This window comes from Juglans microcarpa x Juglans regia, chromosome 8D (genome assembly GCF_004785595.1).
Source record: "Juglans microcarpa x Juglans regia isolate MS1-56 chromosome 8D, Jm3101_v1.0, whole genome shotgun sequence".
NCBI classification, from domain to species: Eukaryota; Viridiplantae; Streptophyta; class Magnoliopsida; order Fagales; family Juglandaceae; genus Juglans; species Juglans microcarpa x Juglans regia.
This window is the reverse complement of record NC_054608.1, coordinates 15,395,179-15,417,285: the sequence shown is the minus strand read 5'-3', so window position 1 is coordinate 15,417,285 and position 22,107 is coordinate 15,395,179.

The following is a 22,107-nucleotide window of genomic DNA, read 5'->3' as shown; positions in this document are numbered from 1 at the left end:
TGTGGCGCCCCCAATCCCCCTTATATAAATACACAGGGATTGAGACACCAGGATGGTGACAACACGGTCACACATCCCAACGAAGTGCCAGTGTGTGTACATGCAACAGTGTACAAATAAAATAACGCAGCGGATAGTCAACTAAGTACCAGAATTTATTTACAATCAAACATCAGTAAAGATTTAAATAGCAGTTATACAGTCATCCATAAAATATATTACAATAGTTCCAGATAAACAAACGAGTGATCCCAGATCAGTCCTCAGGCGGAGCCGTCTCCTCAGGCTCGTCCTCCTCCTCCTCATCTGCATCAAAATCTGCGTTACCACAAAATGGTATCGCAGGTAAGTATGACCCCAAATAACAACGTAATATAAAATGCATTAAACGCAACTAACAGGCATGCACATGATGAAATATGCATTTTTCCACAAGACATCATTTTCTCCGAAAATGATAATTTTCCAACACACGCCAAAATCCCATTTTGGCCCAAAATATCCGTAAAACATTTTCCCAGAAAATGATTTACCCAGAAATCCAACTCGCACTATTTTCTAAGAAAATAGTGCATTAATTCCAAATGCACCATGCATTAATTCCATATGCACCATGGCCTCCCCTATGGACCATCCGCACGTCCTGGCTTCGTAGCGGTGCTCAGTTCCACGCCCAGCGCGTACATGGCCAAGCACCCACACTACGCAACGAGCGATGCCCAGTTTCGCACCCAGCGCGTACGTGGCCAGACATCCTCTAGTCCCCGCCAGCAGAAGGACCACGGAGTCGGCACGAGACCATCTCGTCCGATCCCATTGTCACCCGGCGACAATCCAGGGGACGTTACTCAGTATATTCCGCTCCCGAGTAACCAGAGGAGCTCCACCGAGTTAATACCCCATCTCGGCTTGGGGTCGTGATACACACACACCAAAAATCCATTCTCACATGAAAACCCAGTTTTCATAAACACATGAACATGAATGCAATACACGAAAATCCAGTTTTCTTTACAAACATGATCATGCATGAAATAATGATATGAACATGCACCAACACTGATCCAACATCCATCCAGAACCAATCCCAACAAATCCAATCAAAACAACTTATCAACAACCAAACCAAATAAACCAAACCAACCAAACAACTCCAATCACAAATCCATCCGACCCCCGAACTCCTCAGACTCAGTCCGGCATGTCAAAAATACAGTGAAATGGGTTAGTGCAAAAATACATTTAAATTACGAAAGTTCTTTGGAGAAATACTTACAATGCTATAAAGCAATTTCCGAAGGATCACGAAGCTGCAAGAAGTGGAAAAACAGCTACAGAATAGTGTAAAATACACTGTGGCCGTGGGTCACAGATACCCACTTTTCAACGGAGACAAACGAAGACCCAAAAATGATAGGGTAGGGCCTAGGGAGGTCGGTGAAGCTAGTGATAGTGGAGGTTGGCCGTGGGTGGCGGCGCAATGGGCGGTAGAAGACCAAAATACCCAAATCGAAAATGTAGATGGTGGAGCTTCACCGGTGGCGGATCGGAGCTGGGGTTGGGTCCAATGGGTTGCCAAGAGGTCGAGGATGATGTGGTAAGAAGATGGTGGCCAATGGTGGTGCGACGGCGGCGCAGCGGCGGAAAGAGTGCCGCGGCTTGCAGCCGTGCGTAGAGGCTCACGGCAGCTCGAGGTCGGCTGGAATTGATGGGGGGTGGTCGCCGGCCGGTGGGGGAGCTGCTGGGCTGGGCGGTGCAGGCCACTGCCGGCGCACGGCGGCGGGCTAGGGAAGAGAAGAACGGACGGAGAGAGAGAGAGGGAGCTGGACGCGCGCGGGAAGGGGAAATAAGGAGGAAGAAAAGAAAAAAGTAAAGAAAAGAAGAAAAGAAAAAGAAAAGGAAAAGAAAAATAGAGGGAAAAGAAATGAGGTCCAATCCTCATAACTTGGGTCACAAAAATAATCCAACGGAAACGATTTCAAAACCTCAAGTTAAATAAAATAATTTAAACGTAATGGTAAAGTCAAATTGAAATAATTAAATCCCACAGTAATTAATTAAATATAAAAAATAATTTAAATGCACAACAATAAATAAATATTAAGAAAGCACATAAAAATTAATTTTCACCAATTAAAAATCCTAAAAATAATCCAATTAAAATCCAATAATTTTAAAACAAGAGAATAATTTTTGAATAAAATAAAAATAATACTTCAATAAAAATACACTAAAATACGGGGTGTTACATCCTCCCGCCCTTAAAAAAAATTTCGTCCTCGAAATTAGCAAGGTCAAACATTAAGACTAAGACAGGAATAAGATTCAACTAAGAGCAGACTAAGAACATACCACCAAAATAGTCTGGCAATGCCACTCTATAAGCAACAAACCCAACTTTCTCTACGATCTGAAAATGGCCGACATATCTTGGATTAAGCTTTCCTTTCTTACCAAAGCGCTTAACGCCTTTCATAGGAGAGACTTTAAGATAAACCCAATCACCTTCTTCAAAGGATAAGTCTTCTTCTTGTATCTGCGTAACTTTTCTGGCGACTTTGCGCTTCAGCCATCTTCTTCCTGATAAATTGAACTCGATCTTTCATTTCTTGAATTATCTCGGGCCCAAACAATTTGTTCTCGCCAACTTCATCCCAACATAAAGGCGATCTGCACTTCCGTCCATATAAAGCTTCATACGGGGTCATCTAAATGGAGGAATGAAAACTGTTATTATAAGAGAACTCAATAAGCGGTAAGTGATTCTCCTAACTTCCTTGGAATTCCATGACACAAGACCGCAACATATCCTCCAGAGTCTGAATAGTACGCTCTGATTGGCCGTCCGTTTGGGGGTGATACGCCGAACTAAACTTCAATTTAATGCCTAATGCTGCCTGCAAACTCTTCCAGAAATGGGAAGTGAATCGCGAGTCCCGATCTGACACGATACTCTTGGGTATTCCATGCAAACGCACTATCTCCTTGACATATAACCGAGTCAACTTACCCAAAGAGTCAGTATTATTAACAGGCAAGAAATGGGCACTCTTGGTCAACCGATCCACAATCACCCAAATGGAGTTCTTCCCACTAGGAGTCCTTGGCAACCTTACCACAAAATCCATAGAAATATCATCCCACTTCCACTCTAGAATAGGGAGAGGTTGAAGTCTACCAGTAGGTTTTTTGATGCTCAGCCTTAACTTGACAGCACGTGGCACATTTCTCAATAAACATGGCGATATCCAATATACTCGTTTTAGTCCCCCAATGACACATCACGACCAGTATTCCTAGAGTGACTGCTATCCAAAATCTCATTTCCTCGAGAACCTTAATACAACATCCAATAAATTTCAATGATCAATAGATCCATACAATAATATGTGCCAACCTCAATCAACTCCTATGCTCCAACTTCTAAACCTTCATTGAATTCTACTTTTGGTAACCTAATAGCCACTTCCAAAGTTAACCATCAATAACAAATTGCACAACCAAATGATTAATCTCTAATTACAGTATCTTCTCAAAATTCAAGTCACCACTAATTCTTCAAATCAGCACAATTTGAACTCCTGACTACAACAAAAATACCACGCTTCTGCTGCGCACTCTGATATTCGCCACATGCATAAAACTTACGTCCTCATGAAACTAATACCATCGAGTACAAGGTGGCTCCATTCCTACTAACCAAAACTCTTATCACAATTTGGTAGAAAAATACTCTCTCCCAAAACCACGAGTTATAACTCAAATTCCTCAATTAACTCCAGCTGCCTTGATCAAAATCAATTTCCATAAAATACATCCATGATCATAGACAGAAACCCAATATCAAACAACCTTAGCATCCCAAATTGGAAATAAGCAACCTCAACCCAAAATACACTCATCTCATCTAAGATAAGAAACATACTTTAAAAGACTCAATTCCAACCTAGCGAATCAAAAGAGTGCCTAGAGACTTCTACCTAACAACCTAAACCCGAAAGCTCACCATCTACATTCTAAACAACATCTAATCTAACGGTGACTAAACTCACAACGAACCACCATTGACTTCACTAAAACATTAACAAAACCTCCTTGGTAACTCGCCCACCTATTTCTACTCCAATAAGCTAGTATTAACACAACTAGTTCCTTCAATAGCACATCACTATTAAACCTCAGGGCAAACCATACTGATCAAATCTTCAATCTACCAAAAGCCATTGCAAAGCACCCAAGGATCCTAATGCTTTATTACCCCACATACTTGATCATATAATCCACTGTTGATGCCTAAGCTTCAACTTCGAAGATCTTTTCATACACCATACATGACATCCCATCAATCTCTCTTCAAGTTAAATAACAATGTCCTTCATTCAACCAACTAGATGCTCAAACTCCAAAAGAAAGTATAGCCTCAAAAATTTAAATTCCTAGGTGACCTCAAGTCACAATTAATTCCTGAAGATAATCACAATAACTATTCCCAACCATGATTTTATTGAGTAACCCACTCGACTACACACTTCGATCAACTCACCAAAAACTCCAAGCCAAGGTCTTTTAAATTACTACTATTGTGTCGACTCCTCTTCCACACCTACCAAAACCACTTCTTTCAAACCAAAATGAGACTAGGACCTGAACTCTCCGAAATATGCATAAATACTCACCACTACCATGCATCGATCACATGCACCCTTAGCCAAAACCAAAAATGCTCCAAATGTGCAAGTGATCATCATTACCATTTCCATCACTAAACCTATATCCTCGAAATCAATAAGAATCATTTCTTAAATCATCATCATCTATTATCCTTAAAATTGATATAAATTAAATCCTCAACCTAACACTATAACCTCATAAAAACAATTATTAACCGAACTAGATCAACATCTTCCATCTTCAAAGAAATTCTCCCCTAAAAAAATTCTCATATCAGTAACTTAACTTAGATCAATCCTATTTTAATTCAGCCATTCAACTCTGCAATTCTAAAACCTTAACCCAGATATAAATCATTTCCTGAAATCCTCAAGATCGATGAACTTAAATCTAAAACATTCGCCTTATAAAACTTGTAAATTCTAAAACCCCAAATGTTATCAAATTGCTTATCGAGGTCGGCAAGATAAAAAACTTCTAATCTAAGTAATCCCTTAATTGCTTGTTGAACCTACCAGCTTAAATCTCATAACTTATTTTCTAAAAACTATGGGGCCTCAAACCTTAGACGAACTCCTCATAAATCTAACCTTGAAATTCGTTGATCTTACAACCTCCTACCCATAGACTCACTATATAAATTCTACAAAACCTAAAACCTCAATTATTCTAAGCAATTAAAAACTATTCCCCTCCCTAGCAGCAACTTGAGTACCTAATCCAAAGAGTTCACCCAGACCCTGATGTTCGAGCCTTGATATTAAAACAACCAATCACCAAGAGTTCAGGCCTACTATACCAATGTTTAAGCCTAACAATGGCCCTCTCAGTCGTACCATCTTCCTGTCATAACATAACCCTTAACCCGCCTTTCAATTTCGAACAAAACAAAATAAAATAAAATTTCATAAATAAAATAACATACGACAAAATACATAAAAGCAATGAAGTAGTTCACCATAAAATAAATAAAACAATAAAATAATCCGCCATAAAATAAAACAATTAAATTAAAATGACATACAAATAAATAAATAAACAACAAAATTATTATACAATAAAATAAATAAACAACAGAATTATTATAGAATAAAATAAATAAAGCCAATAAAACCATACTCAACCAAAGGTAAACACTAATTAAAGCAATAAAATCAAATAAATCAAATAACATCAATTAACATAAAATAAAATAGCAATAAAATCATAATATAAAATAAATAACTTAACTTACACCACTTAAACAAAAATTTTATTATTTTAAAATAATAATAAAAATAATTTTCTGGTACTATCCTAAGGGACATGTGGTTTTATCCAGAACCAAACTGCTCTGATAACACCTATGGCGCCCCCAATCTCCCTTATATAAATACACAGGGATTGAGACACCAGGATGGTGACAACACGGTCACACATCCTAACAAAGTGCCAGTGTGTGTACATGCAACAGTGTACAAATAAAATAACACAGCGGATAGTAAACTAAGTACCAGAATTTATTTACAATCAAACATCAGTAAAGATTTAAATAGCAGTTATATAGTCATCCATAAAATATATTACAATAGTTCCAGATAAACAAACGAGTGATCCCAGATCACTCCTCAGGCGGAGCCGTCTCCTCAGGCTCGCCCTCCTCTTCCTCATCTGCATCAAAATCTGCGTTACCACAAAATGGTATCGCAGGTAAGTATGACCCCAAATAACAACGTAATATAAAATGCATTAAATGCAACTAACATGCATGCACATGATGAAATATGTATTTTTCCACAAGACATCATTTTTTCCGAAAATGATAATTTTTCAACACACGCCAAAATCCCATTTTGGCCCAAAATATCCGTAAAACATTTTCCCAGAAAATGATTTATCCAGAAATCCAACTCGCACTATTTTTCCAGAAAATAGTGCATTAATTCCAAATGCACCATGCATTAATTCCATATGCACCATGGCCTCCCCTATGGACCATCCGCACGTCCTGGCTTCGTAGCGGTGCTCAGTTCCGCGCCCAGCGCGTACGTGGCCAAGCACCCACACTACGCAAGGAGCGATGCCCAGTTTCGCGCCCAGCGTGTACATGGCCAGACATCCTCTAGTCCCCGCCAGCAGAAGGACCACGGAGTCGGCACGAGACCATCTCGTTCGATCCCATTATCGCCCGACGACAATCCAGGGGACGTTACTCAGTATATTCCGCTCCCGAGTAACCAGAGGAGCTCCACTGAGTTAATACCCAATCTCGGCTTGGGGTCGTGATACACACGCACCAAAAATCCATTCTCACATGAAAACCCAGTTTTCATAAACACATGAACATGAATGCAATACACGAAAACCCAGTTTTCTTTACAAACATGATCATCCATGAAATAATGATATGAACATGCACCAACATTGATCCAACATCCATCCAGAACCAATCCCAACAAATCCAATCAAAACAACTTATCAACAACCAAACCAAATAAACCAAACCAACCAAACAACTCCAATCACAAATCCATCCGACCCCCAAACTCCTCGGACTTAGTCCGGCATGCCAAAAATACAGTGAAATAGGTTAGTGCAAAAATACATTTAAATTACGAAAGTTCTTTGGAGAAATACTTACAATGCTATAAAGCAATTTTCGAAGGATCACGAAGCTGCAAGAAGTGGAAAAACAGCTACAGAATAGTGTAAAATACACTGTGGCCGTGGGTCACAGATACCCACTTTTCAACGGAGACAAACGAAGACCCAAAAATGATAGGGTAGGGCCTAGGGAGGTCGGTGAAGCTAGTGATGGTGGAGGTTGGCCGTGGGTGGCGGCGCAATGGGCGGTAGAAGACCAAAATACCCATATTAGAAATATAGATGGTGGAGTTTCACCGGTGGCGGATCGGAGCTGGGGTTGGGTCCAATGGGTTGCCAAGAGGTCGAGGATGATGTGGTAAGAAGATGGTGGCCAATGGTAGTGCGACGGCGGCGCAACGACGGAAAGAGTGCCGCGGCTTCCAACCATGCGTAGAGGCTCACAGCGGCTCGAGGGAGGCTGGAATTGATGGGGGGTGGTCGCTGGCCGGTGGGGGAGCTGCTGGGCTGGGCGGTGCAGGCCACTGCCGGCGCACGGCGGCGGGCTGTGGAAGAGAAGAATGGACGGAGAGAGAGAGAGGGAGCTGGACGCGCGTGGGAAGGGGAAATAAGGAGGAAGAAAAGAAAAAAGAAAAGAAAAGAAGAAAAGAAAAAGAAAAGGAAAAGAAAAATAGAGGGAAAAGAAATGAGGTCCAATCCTCATAACTTGGGTCACAAAAATGATCCAACGGAAACGATTTCAAAACTTCAAGTTAAATAAAATAATTTAAACGTAATGGTAAAGTCAAATTGAAATAATTAAATCCCACAGTAATTAATTAAATATAAAAAACAATTTAAATGCACAACAATAAATAAATATTAAGAAAGCACATAAAAATTAATTTTCACCAATTAAAAATCCTAAAAATAATCCAATTAAAATCCAATAATTTTAAAACAAGAGAATAATTTTTGAATAAAATAAAAATAATACTTCAATAAAAATACATTAAAATACAGGGTGTTACAGACAACACCATTAAAGAAAATTGACTTAAGCATCAGAGGGTTCCCAGACCATCCCTAAGCCTCCTCTGAGTTTGTGTTTGTGCAAGAAAGGGAGCCAACCCCCTAGTTGTCCGTGGAGACCGATTGTGCATACAAAACACATAAAAAACAATGGACATACTCCATACTCTTAGCCATTATTTGGATATTGAGATGAGATGAGGTCATCTATAATTAATAATAAAATAGTTTGTGAATAGTAGTAAAATAGTTGGAATTGAGATGTTTTATGGAGTTTTGGGAAAGAAGAGAGAAAAAAGTTCAATAAAATATTATAAAGTTAAAATATTATTATAAAATAATTTTTTAATATAATTTTTCTTTCTTTTATTTATTTTTTAATAAAAAAATTTTATACGCACATGTATATAGAAATGATATTTGTAGTTATAGATTGCTCAATTGTCGCGTACTAATTTTGAAAAAGTAAGAAAATATGGGACACACATAAAAAAATTAATTTTTTAATAGTGGATCTCACTCATTTTCAAAAGGAGTGCGCCACACTTACACAACTTTTAACTATATCTAACATTATATATAAACAAATATGTTGTAACAACAAAAAGATTTCACAAAAGTAAATCTACAAATTGACATGGTTTGATGTTGTACATTAGATTATAAAACTAGTTTTATTATAAAATAAATAAAACGTATCATATGAAATCATGTCAGATTATGAACTTACAGATATTTTCACTGCAAGAAAATAGGTCATTTCTAGCGATTTTAAGTTCGTCGCAAAAAAAATTGCCGCAAATAATGACAATTTGCTCTGATTTCAATTTCGTTGCTGAATTCAAGCACAAATTTTGAAAATGCTGAAGGAGAAATCACTGTTAAGTTTTTTGCGGTGACTTTTTTCGCCGTAAAAAACTATTGTTACTCTAGCGGCATTTTCTTTCCGTCGAAAAGTAAAATCACCACAATAAGTTCTTTTTGCGGCGAACATTATTGCCGTAAAAGTCTTATGCGGCCAATTAATTCTTATTAGCGGCGAGTTTTAGTCTCTGCAAATGAGCAGTTCCAACCATTTTTGATTTGTCAAAATGGGCTTTTCATATTTTGTGACAAATTTTTGAGATTTTGCAACTATATTAACTCGCCGCAAAAAGCTAACAAAATGTAATTGGCCCGCATTTTCCCCTTGGTCATTTCCCTCTAGCCGTCTCCTCCCCTTCCCCGCTCTCTCTCCCCAATCCCTCTTCCTCTCTCGCACGGTGCTCATCTTCCTACAGGTATTTCTCTCCATCTCTCTTTCTCTCTCTCTCTCTCTTACTCGTTTTACCCTCTTACTTCGAACTCCAGGGCCTTCACAGTAGACCCTCTCTCTCTCTCTCTCTCTCTCCACTACAGATTTCTTGTGGGTTTGGTGTTGCTTGCATTTTTTAGAGTTCTTGGAGTTCTGAATTGCCGATGGGTGGTAAGGCCCTTCTCATTATGTATGATGAAGTACGACAACTTTTATTTAATCTTCAGACTTATACAAAAGCTTTTTGAAATCGGACACAATTAATTTCACTCAGATATTCTTCAGATTTTATATTCTAGTTTAGATTCTATAGTGGTTGCCTTGCGTGCCAACAAATGAGCTGAATAATTAGCCTGACTCTTGAAATGTCAGATTACCCAGTCGCACAACCAAAATTCTAAAGTGCCGACCTAATTTATTGTTCATAGATTGGGCACAACGGATCCTTTGTGATGCTTTGCTTTAAACTTTTGTTTTGATGGGAGGCATTATTACAAGCCTTCCACAGAAACATATCAACAATTCTGGATAATTGAAGTTAGAGTGTACACCCGTACCGTACGAGTCGGATACTCTAAGTCTGCTTGTTTGTGCCACTACGGGAAGCTGGAAACATCAAAGTCTGCCTGTAGTAATATGTGTTGTGGGAGTTTGTTTGGAGTATAGGTATGCCTGACTTTGAAGTGGGAACCCTTAATAGTTAATAGATTTCGTTTATGTAGTTATGGGCTTTCAAATTACATTTTCTCGAGTGTACAAGTGATATTGGTGTGACATGGCGTGCGATTTATTTTCCTCTGCTAGGGTTTTCGTGTTGGCGTGGGGGCGTTGCTGCGCCTCATGGCCCAACCGTGTGGCCATTTGGTGGTTGGTGGAGGGGAAGTCTTACGAGGGGTCAAGGAGAGGACGCAGGGGGTAGAAAAGGAGTGAGTTCCATATGGGGGAGTGGACGTTCTTTCGCTCAGGCACTTCAACGGCCTTTATCGAATGTGAAATTCAGATTGCCTCTAAGAAGACCTCAACTGATTAATGGGGTTTTGGGATTCGTTTTCTCGGATGTAGAGATGGATAGGGTGGCGGAGGAACTAAAGTTTGCGTTGGTATTGAAGTTTGTGTCAAAGAGGCCTTCCATTGATGTTTTGCGTCTTCAAATCATCAAGACTTGGGGATTTACGGAGGTGCCAATGATTAGTTTTATGGATGAGTTCATGTGTTATTGCATTTGGCTAATGAGAAAAACTATATGCATGCTTGGGCGAGGGAAGGTAGAATGGTTGCAGGCTGTCAATTTCGATTGTTCAACTAGTCGGTGGAGTTTGATGTGAATAAGGAATCATTTATTACGCTGCAGTGGATTTTTTTGCCAGGCTTGCCGTTGCACTTATATCGTATGGACTGTTTGCAAAGTTTGGCTTCTAGGTTTGGCAAATTTCTTGGTTCTGATAATGCGATTTTATATCGTACTCGGGCGACTGGGGCAAGAATATGTGTGGAAGTGGATCTCCAAGATGAACCAGTTGATGGTTTTCCAATTTTGGTTAGGAAGAAGCAGCTTTGGTAGAAAGTTACTTATGAGAAGGGGGGCTTTTACTGTCAGAATCATTTTCGGCAAGGGCATACGATGGTTGTGTGCCGATCAGGAGATAGAGCACGGGTTAATATTGGTAAAAAGGATGCGATGCGAGGACTAGGAAAGGAGCGTGTGGAGAATGTTTGGAAGGAAGTGGAGAGGAAGGAGGCGGGTGGGATTTCGTCCGATGATAAAAACAGGGTATGAGTGAAACAAAGGCTGTTGTAGAAGAGGTTTAGCTAGAGGGTGTAGTAGTGCATGAGGGGGTGGGTAAGGAAGGGAGTGAGAGGGAGGAGGAAACTGTTCTGGTAGAGGAGGGGTAGATAGTTCCATCGGAGGTGGTGGTAGTGAGTGATGAGCATAATAAGAAGGTGGTAGGGGAGATTTAGCTGCCAAACTGCCCTGAGGTTCCAACAATGCTTTTTGTTTTAGAGGAGGGACCTTCTAAAATGATGAATACTGAAGAACAAAATAAAAGTGTTGTGCTAGTTGGTAGTGCCATAGAATCGAAAAGTGATGAGGAGGATGTTGAGGAAGTGTGGTGTGATGAAGATATTCGATTTTCACGTGATGAGTCTTTGGTGAGCATGAAAGAGAACGGTGAGATCTGCCAGGATCAGCCCATTGAGGGGCAGCAGGCCTCTAGTCAGGGGAAGGTGTCGTTAGACTATTCCTCTGAGCGGGAAGTTGGTGAAGTTTCAGGGTTAAGGGGTAAAGGAAAACTGTATGATTCGGATACGGAGCAACGCCTATCATCAAAATAGAATGTGGAGGAAAACGTGCGGAGCAAGACCCAGAGGGTTCATACCAGTTCTCATAAGTTGGGTTTATGATTGATACATTTTTTTTTCTCGAACGTTAGAGGGTTAGGCAGGTCTAGAGGTAGGCTAAAGATTTTAATTAAGAAGTTTAAAGTGGAGATGTTTGCTGTATTAGAGCCGTTTGCGACTGAGGATCGTATGGTAACGCTGGGTTCTTTTTTGAGTTTCCAAAATTTTCTTTCTAATGAAAGTTAGGGTGGTAAATTGTGCATTTTTTGGAAGGATTTAAATGCCTTTGAGGTGGTTTCAATGATGGCGCAGATGGTGTCAGGCTAGTTTAGTAAGGACGAACACAGGATCATGGTGTCTTTTGTTTATGCAAAGTGTTCGTATGTAGATCGAAGAGAGCTATGGAGGAGTCTGGTAGAGACACAAGTTTTGGATGCTTCTTGGTTGGTTTTAGGTGATTTTAACATCATTCGAGGGGATGTGGAAAGAATTGGTGGAAATCCAAGGCCTCTTGTATCGATGGCGGATTTTAATGATTGTATTCATCAATGTGGGCTTGTTGATTTATCAAGTACAGGCAAACTTATGTCATGGTGCAACGGACATGAAAGAGTGTCGTGTAGCTGGACAAAGCTTGATAGAGCTCTTATTAATTCAGCTTTCTCAATTTCGTTTGGTTCAGCTTATCTCAGATATCTGGGTCGGAAGTCTTCGGATCATTGTCCGATGGTGGTCTATGTGAATCAGCTGTTTTCTTTATATGGTCCGCCTCCATTCCGATTTCAAAACATGTGGTCCTCACATGAAACTTTTTTGTCATGTGTGAAGGATGCCTTGTGTAGGATGGACATGGGATTGGGACTCTTCAAACTGGCTTCACGTTTGAAACGCACGAAAATAGCGCTACGGGCGTATTTGGGTGGGTAGGGGCGAAGATTCAAGCCCTGGAGGAATGCTTGGATGTTCTGGAAAGCCAATTACAAGCTAGAATTTCAGTGGAGGGTGAAGAGGATTATTTGTCTACGAAGTTGGAGTTGCAGGTCTGGGATAAAAGAGAAGCTACTCGCCTGGGTCATCTTGCAAAAAAGAAATGGTTACCTGAGGGAGATCAGAACTCAAAGTTTTTCCATTCTGCAATAAATCAGAGGGGAAAGAAGAGTCCACTGGACAGAATGGTGATGGACGATGGAAGGATCTTGGAAGGTGCGGAGGTGGTTCATAAGGAGGCTGCTAAATCTTTCTAGAGTCTCCTAGCGGAGACGTCCCCCATTGTGGCTAGCGACCTCTCAGCTTTAATAAATTAGTAGATTTCAGAGGTTGACAATATTTTCTTGTGTCCAGTACCAACGGAGGAGGAAGTCAAAAGAGCGGTATTCTCGATTCTGAAAGAGAGTAGTTTGGGGCCCAGCAGTTTTGGATCAGAATTTTATATGGCTTGCTGGGATATTGTTAAGGAGGATCTCGTCGGAGCAGCACAAGATTTTTTCCAGGGTACTCATCTCTCAAGGTTTTATTCTTCCTCATTTATTGTTCTAATTTCAAAGGTGGATAATCCTTTGAGTTTTAATAAATTTCGTCCCATCAATTTGTGCTCGGTGGCTTAGAAAAGTTTTTCAAAGATTATTGTTTCCAAACTCATAACTTTTGTTCAAACGTTGGTTTCACATGAACAATGGGTTTTTATTCTGGGGCGTAGTATTTTTGAGAATATTTCTCTTGCACAGGAATTGATTCATTCTTTACATAAGAAAAGGACAGGTGATAATGTGATAGTTAAGCTGGATATGGCTAAGGCCTATAATAGAGTTCATTGGGGATTTCTTTTGGAGGTGTTGAGAGCTTATGGGTTCTCGGATTGTTTTTGTAAAATCATTATGAATTGTGTGGAGGTCTCGTGGTTTTCGGTCATGATGAACGGTACTTCAAAGGGTTTTTTTCAGTCAATGAGAGGATTGCGCTAGGGGGATCCCCTCTACCCTTTACTATTTATTCTTATGGAGGAGGTTTTGACGAGGTTACTACGCAGGAATTTTAAGGATGGTCGTATTGGCAAATTTTATCATCCACTTGGGGCGCCTTTAGTTTCTCATTTATTATATGTGAATGACATCCTTATATTTGCTAATGGTGGGAAGAGGTTGATAAAAAATTTGATAAAGGTCCTTGAGCTTTATGAAAATTGGTCAGGGCAGAAAATCAGTAAAGCGAAATCTGCGGTTTTTTTATCCAAGCATATCTCACCAGCTCGCGAAAGGTGTTTGCTACGTATTATAGGTTTCGTCGAAGGCAATTTCCCAGTTACATACTCGGGCGCTCCATTGGTTTCTGGCAAATTGATGTCCCGTACATTGGAACCGTTGGTAGATAAGATCCACAAGAAAATCGCCGGTTGAAAATTTAAATTGCTTTCGCAAGGTGGACGGTTGGTGCTGCTAAGGCATGTCCTATCTAGTTTGCCCATTCACTTGATGTCGGTTCTAAATATTCCGTTGGGCACCTTCAATCATAATATTTCTCTTTTAGCCAATTTTTGGTGGGGAGAGATGGAAGGAAAAAACAAGTTTTATTGGCGTTCTTGGGGGAAAGTGTGTAAACCAACTTCGGGAGGGGGTTTGGGTTTAAGAGACCTCAAGGAAGTTCAGAAATCGTTACATATGAAACTTGCGTTCAGGTTACTACTCATCGCTAATAATTTATGGGAGGATTTTTTTAGGGCCAAATATGGTAGGAACAGTCATGTTCTTGCCTGGATGGAGAGGCCAGCTAATTCAAGGTTCTGGAGAGCTATGCTCGTTACTATGCCGAAGTTATGGATAATATGAAAACGTTGGTGCGTGGTGGGAATTCCTCTTTTTGGTTTGATAGGTGGCTAGCTTCGGGCCCATTGTCGGTAAGCACAGAGGTGATATCTAATATGAAGCTCCGCATTTGTGACTGCTGGCAGCATAATTCTTGGAACTCAGAGGTTTTACTGGAGTTGGTTGGAGCTGGAAAAACAATAGAAATTGTGCAGAATGTCCCGAATGGTAAAATAGGTGTGGATATTGGCATTTGGAAGCCAACTCTTGATGGGAAGTTCTCAACGAAATCAACGTGGGAGGTAGTGTGGAGTAGAGGAGAAAACCTGGTTTGGCATCATTAGCTGTGGAACCCTTTGCTGCCTAAAAGAATCTTCATTTGTTTATGGAAAATATGGTTTAGATGTTTGGTTGTGGATGATAGAGTGCACACTAAAGGAATATAGTTGGCTTCGGCTTGTGACTACTGTGTGCAGAGATGTCGGGAGGATATGGATCATATTTTATCTACAGGTGAAGTTGCTGCGGAGGTTTGGAGTCGAGCTAGTGCGCTGTTGGGGATCCCGTTTCACCAAGTCGTCTCTTGGAAAACTAGAATGTCTAGCTGGTTTGTTTATGCCAGGAAGTCATCTATTAAAGGCCTACTAATTGGGCTGATACTGTGTTTGATCACATGGTGCATATGGAAAAAAAGGTACAAAGCAAGAATGGAGGGTGTGAATTGGAGTGCGGTTCAGGTTTGGAGGCAAGTTAGATACTGGATGAGTGCTGTGGTAGAAAATTCCAATGCCTTGCGAAAGCTCAAGTAGACAGATTTGGAGATTGTGAGGGAACTACAACTGCTAAATCGTATTTCTTATGCGAGACCAGGTAGGCTGGTTTCATGGATTAAGCCTCCTTCCGATTAGGTTAAATTGAATTGTGATGGTAGCTGTCGAGGTAATCCCGGTAATTCAGGTGGTGGTGGTGTCATTCGAGACTGTCGTGGCGAGGTAAAAGCAGCTTTTTCTAGTCATTTTGGGCAAGGAACGAATAATAGTGCGGAATTAAAAGCTATTTTGGAAGGAATTCAGTTGTGCAAACGGTTTTGGTATTTGAATGTGGTTATTGAAAGTGATTCGCTTATTGTTGTGGACTAGTTGCGGAAAGGTTCATGTTCTCTTTGGTATCTTTGGAATTTTTGGGAGGATGTTTGGGCGGAATTAGAAGGAGTGAACTTATTGGTGATACATCAGTTTCGGGAAGCTAATAGTGCAGCTGATTTTCTTGCTAGAGAGGGAAAAATGAGTAAGAGCGTGATTTATGAAGGGAGGCATGCGCTACCTTTTCTTCTTAAGGGGATTATTCATTTGGATAGATGGCATCTTCCATACTTCCGCAAATAGGATTGTTTAGTGTGCAAGTGTGAGAGTTTGGTTGTTTTTTTTGGGTGGTACATGTTGGGTTAATTTTTTTACGAATGTATGTTTTGTTATCACGGTATTCCTCCACCAAAAGTGAGGGTTTTTTAATAAACTTGGGTCGGGGTCACGTCGCGAGTGGTTACCGGCTATTATAAAAAAAAAAAATTACATTTTCTCATCTTCATTTATCATTGTGATTTATGATCAGATTGTGGAAAGAATATGGCATCCACGAACTACCACGTACAAGTTGTTCGAATCACACATTCTAGCTCTTGGAAATGGGAGAAAAAAAGTCTAATAATTATACTAATTTATAGTTAATAAAACTCGAGATAAATTAGAAAAATGAAAAACTAATAATGCATGTAGAACTATAGGGAGTATTGGAGACAAGGAGAGACTTTTTATTTTATTGTATGTCATCAAATATATTGTAAGTGTTTGAAGGGCCACTGTTGGCTAGTTAGTGCCTTGAAGAGCACATAGCCGCACACTAAAATATGGATATTTAAAAAATGTAAATTTGGTAAGTTAAAATTTGTGTAATTCTCAAAATTCTTGAAAAAAAATTTGAGATGTGTTTTGTATTGATTTTTGCGAAAGTGGGTGCATCGAATGAGAAATTGTTGGAGAATTTATTTGATAAGTGTTGCACATTGGGATTTGTGAAACTGGTTGGTAAATTTTGAGAAGTTGCTTGAATAATTTGGGAGAGGTGTGATATTTCTGGATTTTTGTGGTTTTTTTTTTTAGTTTTTATGTTTTTATTTTTCATGAAAACATAAGCAAATGATTCGATAGAAGTTTATTTTTTGAGAAACAGAAAATGTTGCTGCCATTTAAAAAAATGTTTGGATTGACGTTAAAAAAAATTCTGAAATTCTAAAACCAAATATGAATTTGCAACTTTCAGCGTAAAACGTCTTCTAAATTGTTGTCTTTTTGTATTTTTAAGTGAGCCCACTTTATCTTAAAACCTATTGTCTTTATCTTAAAAACTCATATGTTTTTTTTTAATTATTATTTCCCATAATGTATGGTGGTGGTCAGCCCACTTTGTCAATTAGATCAGTGTTTGATTATTTATTATATTATATTTGGTATTTTTTATACTCAATAACAGATAAAATAAGATTCTATGAGTTGTAATGTTGGTACAACCCAAGGAGTTGTTGGTGACTTCTCTTCTATTCCAGTGGATGTGAACAAGCATGGAAGTCTTCCAGCCCCTTCATCCACATATACACAACACCCTACCCATTCCATCCCACATTTACCAAAGAAATCCAAAAAAACACCTAATAACCAATTGTGGTATGAGAACGCTTTACTAAAGTACAACCTATTGACCACGATAACCTAAAAGCTTAGTGTAACTAAGTTCTATAGTTGTTACTACAAGAATGACATTTCATCTATGATACACCACCTTTAGAATAAATGTGAAACTTCCCTTATTAGAGTTAAAGGAGTTAGAAAAAGTCAAGCATCTAGTGTTAAGAGAGATGTAGAGGGGACGGTGTGTAGCCCACAAGGTCTAGTGAAGTATGATGCAGAAAAATTTAAGATGTCAACCGCTAAGTATTTTTTTAGGTGTGAATTGCCTTTTAGGCTAGTGGAGCATGAAGAGTTTGTTGAGTTCATAGCTAATATAGAGTCTTGATTTATTTTGCCATCCTGAACCACTTTAAAAATGGATTGTATTAAACTGTATCACGAAAACAAGATACAGCTACAAAAATTATTGGATGGTCAAAGAATTTGTCTAACCATTGATATGTGGACGTCGGTGCAAAATATGAACTTATGTGCATTACCGCATATTTTATTGACTGCAATTGGAGATTGCATAAAAAAAAAAAAAAAAATGAAGTTTTGCCAAATTTCTAACCATAGGGGCAAAATTATTGAGAGGGTGATAGACTTGGGTTACATGATTCAGAGATTAATAAGATTTTGGCCATCACAGTTGATAACGTCTCCTCTAATGATATTGTTGTTGATTACATGAGGAGGATGATAAAGGATAATGGTTGTACCATATTGGGTGGTGAGTTTCTTTACATGCGGTATACTGCCCCTATTTTGAATTTGATTGATATGGACGGTTTGAGAGATGTTTATGAGTTTGTACTAAGGATTAAAGCTGCCGTAAGATATGTGAAGTCTTCACCGTCAAGGTTAGCCAAGTTCAAGGCTTGTGCAGTAAAGAAAAATATTAGTGGCAAGATGATTTACTTGAATGTTCCTACTAAATGAAACTCCACATATTTGATGCTGAGTACCGCTGAAAAACACAAACAAACATTTGAACACTATTATATGTATGTGGATAATGAATTCGTGAACCTTAGTCGTGATGATTGGAAAAAAACACAGATTTTTGTGGAGTTGCTGAAAAGTTTTTATGATGTTACGTTGAGCTTTCTGTTTCTTTGTATGTGAATGCTAATGTATATTCCTAGGAACTCTCCAAAATTAAAGATACATTAAATAATATGTGCAAGAGTCTTGATATTATCACTTGGACCATAGACATAAATATGAAAATTAAGTATGTCAAGTATTGTGGTAGCAAAGATAGGTTCAACTTGATGATATATGTTGCTTTTGTACTTGATCCACCATATAAAATGGTGTCAAATAGGTTTTGGTTGAAACAATGCAAAGGGGATGGGTTGGCGATATGATAGAGGCTAAGGTTAAATTCTTGTTAAGCCGCTTGATTGAGCAGTATAACAAATTTCGTGTGGTTAGTGGGGAGAGTTCTAATGTGGTTCAAGGGAGGCCAAGCACTACTTCTACTTCTACTACTACCTCGACTAAATTTGATATCAAGTTAGAGAAATACCTTCCGGAACAAGGGTTTATGGAGTTTAAATAAGAACTAGATAGGTATTTGTCGGAGGGGTGTGCACAAAAATACATGATTTTGATATTTTGGATTGGTGGAGGGTTAATGCCACCAATTATACTGTTCTTGCTCATATAGCACGTGATGTGTTAGCCACCTCAATTTCTACTATTGCCTCGGAGTTTGCATTCAGTACTGAAGGACGCATCTTGGATCCTTTTAGGAGTTCATTGTCTTTAGAGATTATCGAAACCCACATTTGTACTCAAAAATGGTTAATGACCAAACCTGTCGACATCTAAGAATTGGAAGAATATGTAGAGTCAATGGACCTTGAACGTAAGTTTGAAACTTGAATTTTTTTTTAAATATCTATCTAACTCAGTTTATTATATATCTAACTTAGTTTTTAATATTTTTTTTGATGATTATCTAGCTTCATCTTCAACTGAGGCTACTGTGAGTGTCCCTTCCCATTCACGCTGAAAAATTTAGAACCAACGTGAATGGTAAGGGATTCTTAGAAGGTAATAGATTTGTGCATTCTTTCTTATTTTGTTGTTCAAATTTGTGCCATCTTACCTTAGTTATTGGTGAATATGCTTGGTTGGGATGATATGAATGAACAGAACCAGTTTAGATACATGCACTGTTCTAGTTGTTTAGGTTGATTTGATTTGAATGAACATAACCCCTGTATGCCCAACTGTTTGGCCAATACAAACTATGGTTGGTTGTTAAGCTTTTACTCTTAATAATTAACATTCTCACCCTAAATTAACTCTTATCTTACATAGAGGATTTTCTTTCCGCTTGAGGGATGCCCATTTATATGCTTGTGTACATTCATATATACCTTAATGCCCACGTTGACCGTGTTTAATTGAAAAGATGCATGGAAATAGACCATGATCCAAATACATTTGGAACAATCTAGTGAAAAGGGAATCTCCGAGCCATGTTTTTTTATGGAAGAGAGATTTTGAGAGCAAGATAGAGAATATAATTGCTGGGACTTTATACCTAATGAATTTTGAGATGAATTTAAAGTATCAATTCCTTCGGACACTTGAAATGTAGCTTGGGCGCTTACTTCCTGGTGCCATATACCTAATGAATATTTAGGCTGATTGTAGGTTTTTGCATGGACTTGAGCCTTGTGGTATCTGGTAACTAAATTCCTCTTATTATTTGAAACTTCTCTTTGTTAAGTTTCTTGGCTTTATTTTTATTGATCTTGACATATAAAACTAAAAGTCTTGATTTTAGACTTGTTCTTCACTTATCAACGAGTGCATGTTGTAGGGCACCTGGCGGGGCCCTCTCCCACGACACTCACAAGCTGGTGGTCCACTGACGAGCCAGTCATCGATTTTTGTTGCCAGCGGGATGCTCCGCTGACCAAGTTGCTCGGCCACCCAATGGAGGGCAACCACCTCCTTGGCCCAAGGTCTTGCTCGGTCACCCACTAGCAGGCAACCATCTCTTTGGCTCAAGATCTTCCTTGGCCACCCACTAGTGGGCAACCACCTCCCTGGCCAGCAGTATCATGACCCTCCTTGGCCACTGAGCTCCTCGGGTCGAACTCCTCAGCCATGCGCTCGGTCACCCATCCTAGCCGCTTGCTGCCCAACCGTGCCTTGCTTGGCCACAATGTATTATGTACAGATGTGTCTCGAACAAAGTTGCTCAGTCATGCACGTTCAAGCAAACCTGCAGCTCGGCCAATTCCCTTCCAGGCGTTCCACTCCTCGGTCACGGCCCAAACTCCTTGGCCTCCGATAGTTGAATGGCCCCACTTGCTTGGTTGCCACATGCACGACCTCACTTGCACGGATGTAAAGTTACTCAGCCCTACTTCCTCAGACATAGTTGCAAGGCTTGGGCTTGCCCGGCAAAGCCTCCTCAATTACAACAGTTCTACAACCATGCACGAGGATCACTTGCTTGATTTGAACCATTCACACTTCTCCAAATTAATTGGCCACTGTTCGCAACCATAAAATCGCTGCCACATGAGGTCACTTGGCCCTAGAAAAATATCCAACCAATAAGACTCGTTGGGCCACACGTTGAATGGGACTTGCATGTCCCATGCAACTGCCAGCCCACCCATGTAATCAAGGCTTGTCCCCAAAACGAGTTATATGGTGCCCCATGGGTTCCAAAAACAAAAGTGGAAAAAGAAAAGAAAAGAAGAAGAAGAGTTGAAATAGCAACCGGCAGTGGATAATTTCAGTCAATCAAAGATCGGCCAAGAGAATTGTTGTCATCCCTCACCACTCCCTAGGCAAGGGACAAAAGAGGGATTAGACCAGACATGAACGGGGACTTTTGGGACTTTGGGTTCTTCTTTTTCAGCTTCTTCAACCTCACAATGATAGCTCCAGCGAGAATATCTCATTCAACCTATAGATCTCTGACTTCTATTGTACAGTGAGAAATGAGAGATTGTAAACAATCACATTATAATGGATTCTCCCTCCCCAAACGCCCATTAACGTAGGCGTTATGCCAAACCCTAAAAATTAGTGTCTTACTCTCTTTATTTTTTCTGTATTTACTTCTTAGTCACCCTCATGGATATACACACCGATCTCGTACAGCTGCACCGAATCACTGCCAAGAGTTCTAAACAACAACGATCGAGGCACGAATCATAATAGCAAATCGAGAATGACTATTTCTCTTATTCTGGCCTTAACAACACGTGTATAGACATACAATAAGGCGTGGTTTGGATTCGAAGATCACTTCAGATCATCTCAACTCTTCCCGTACGGTAAACTCTTCTCCAAACTTTTTATTTGTTTTAATATAGGATAAAATAGCTTACTTTTCTATGCAACTAGTGTAATGAATGCAAACGAAGACCCACGCCTTCACCCAGCCCTCTTCACACATGTATAAAATAAAAAATTCTTTTATATTTAATAGTCAAAATTATTATTTAACGATTTTGGAAACACTTTAAAAATCATTTTTAAAACAATTTTTGGTAATCAATTTTTATTTGATATTTTAGAAACAAATTTCGTTAGAAAAAAATATTGTACTCCAAAAAAAATTATTATAAAATATATTATAAAAAATAAAAAATTAGGTAGGTAATTTATAAATTATTATTATTTAAGGAATAAATATATTTAT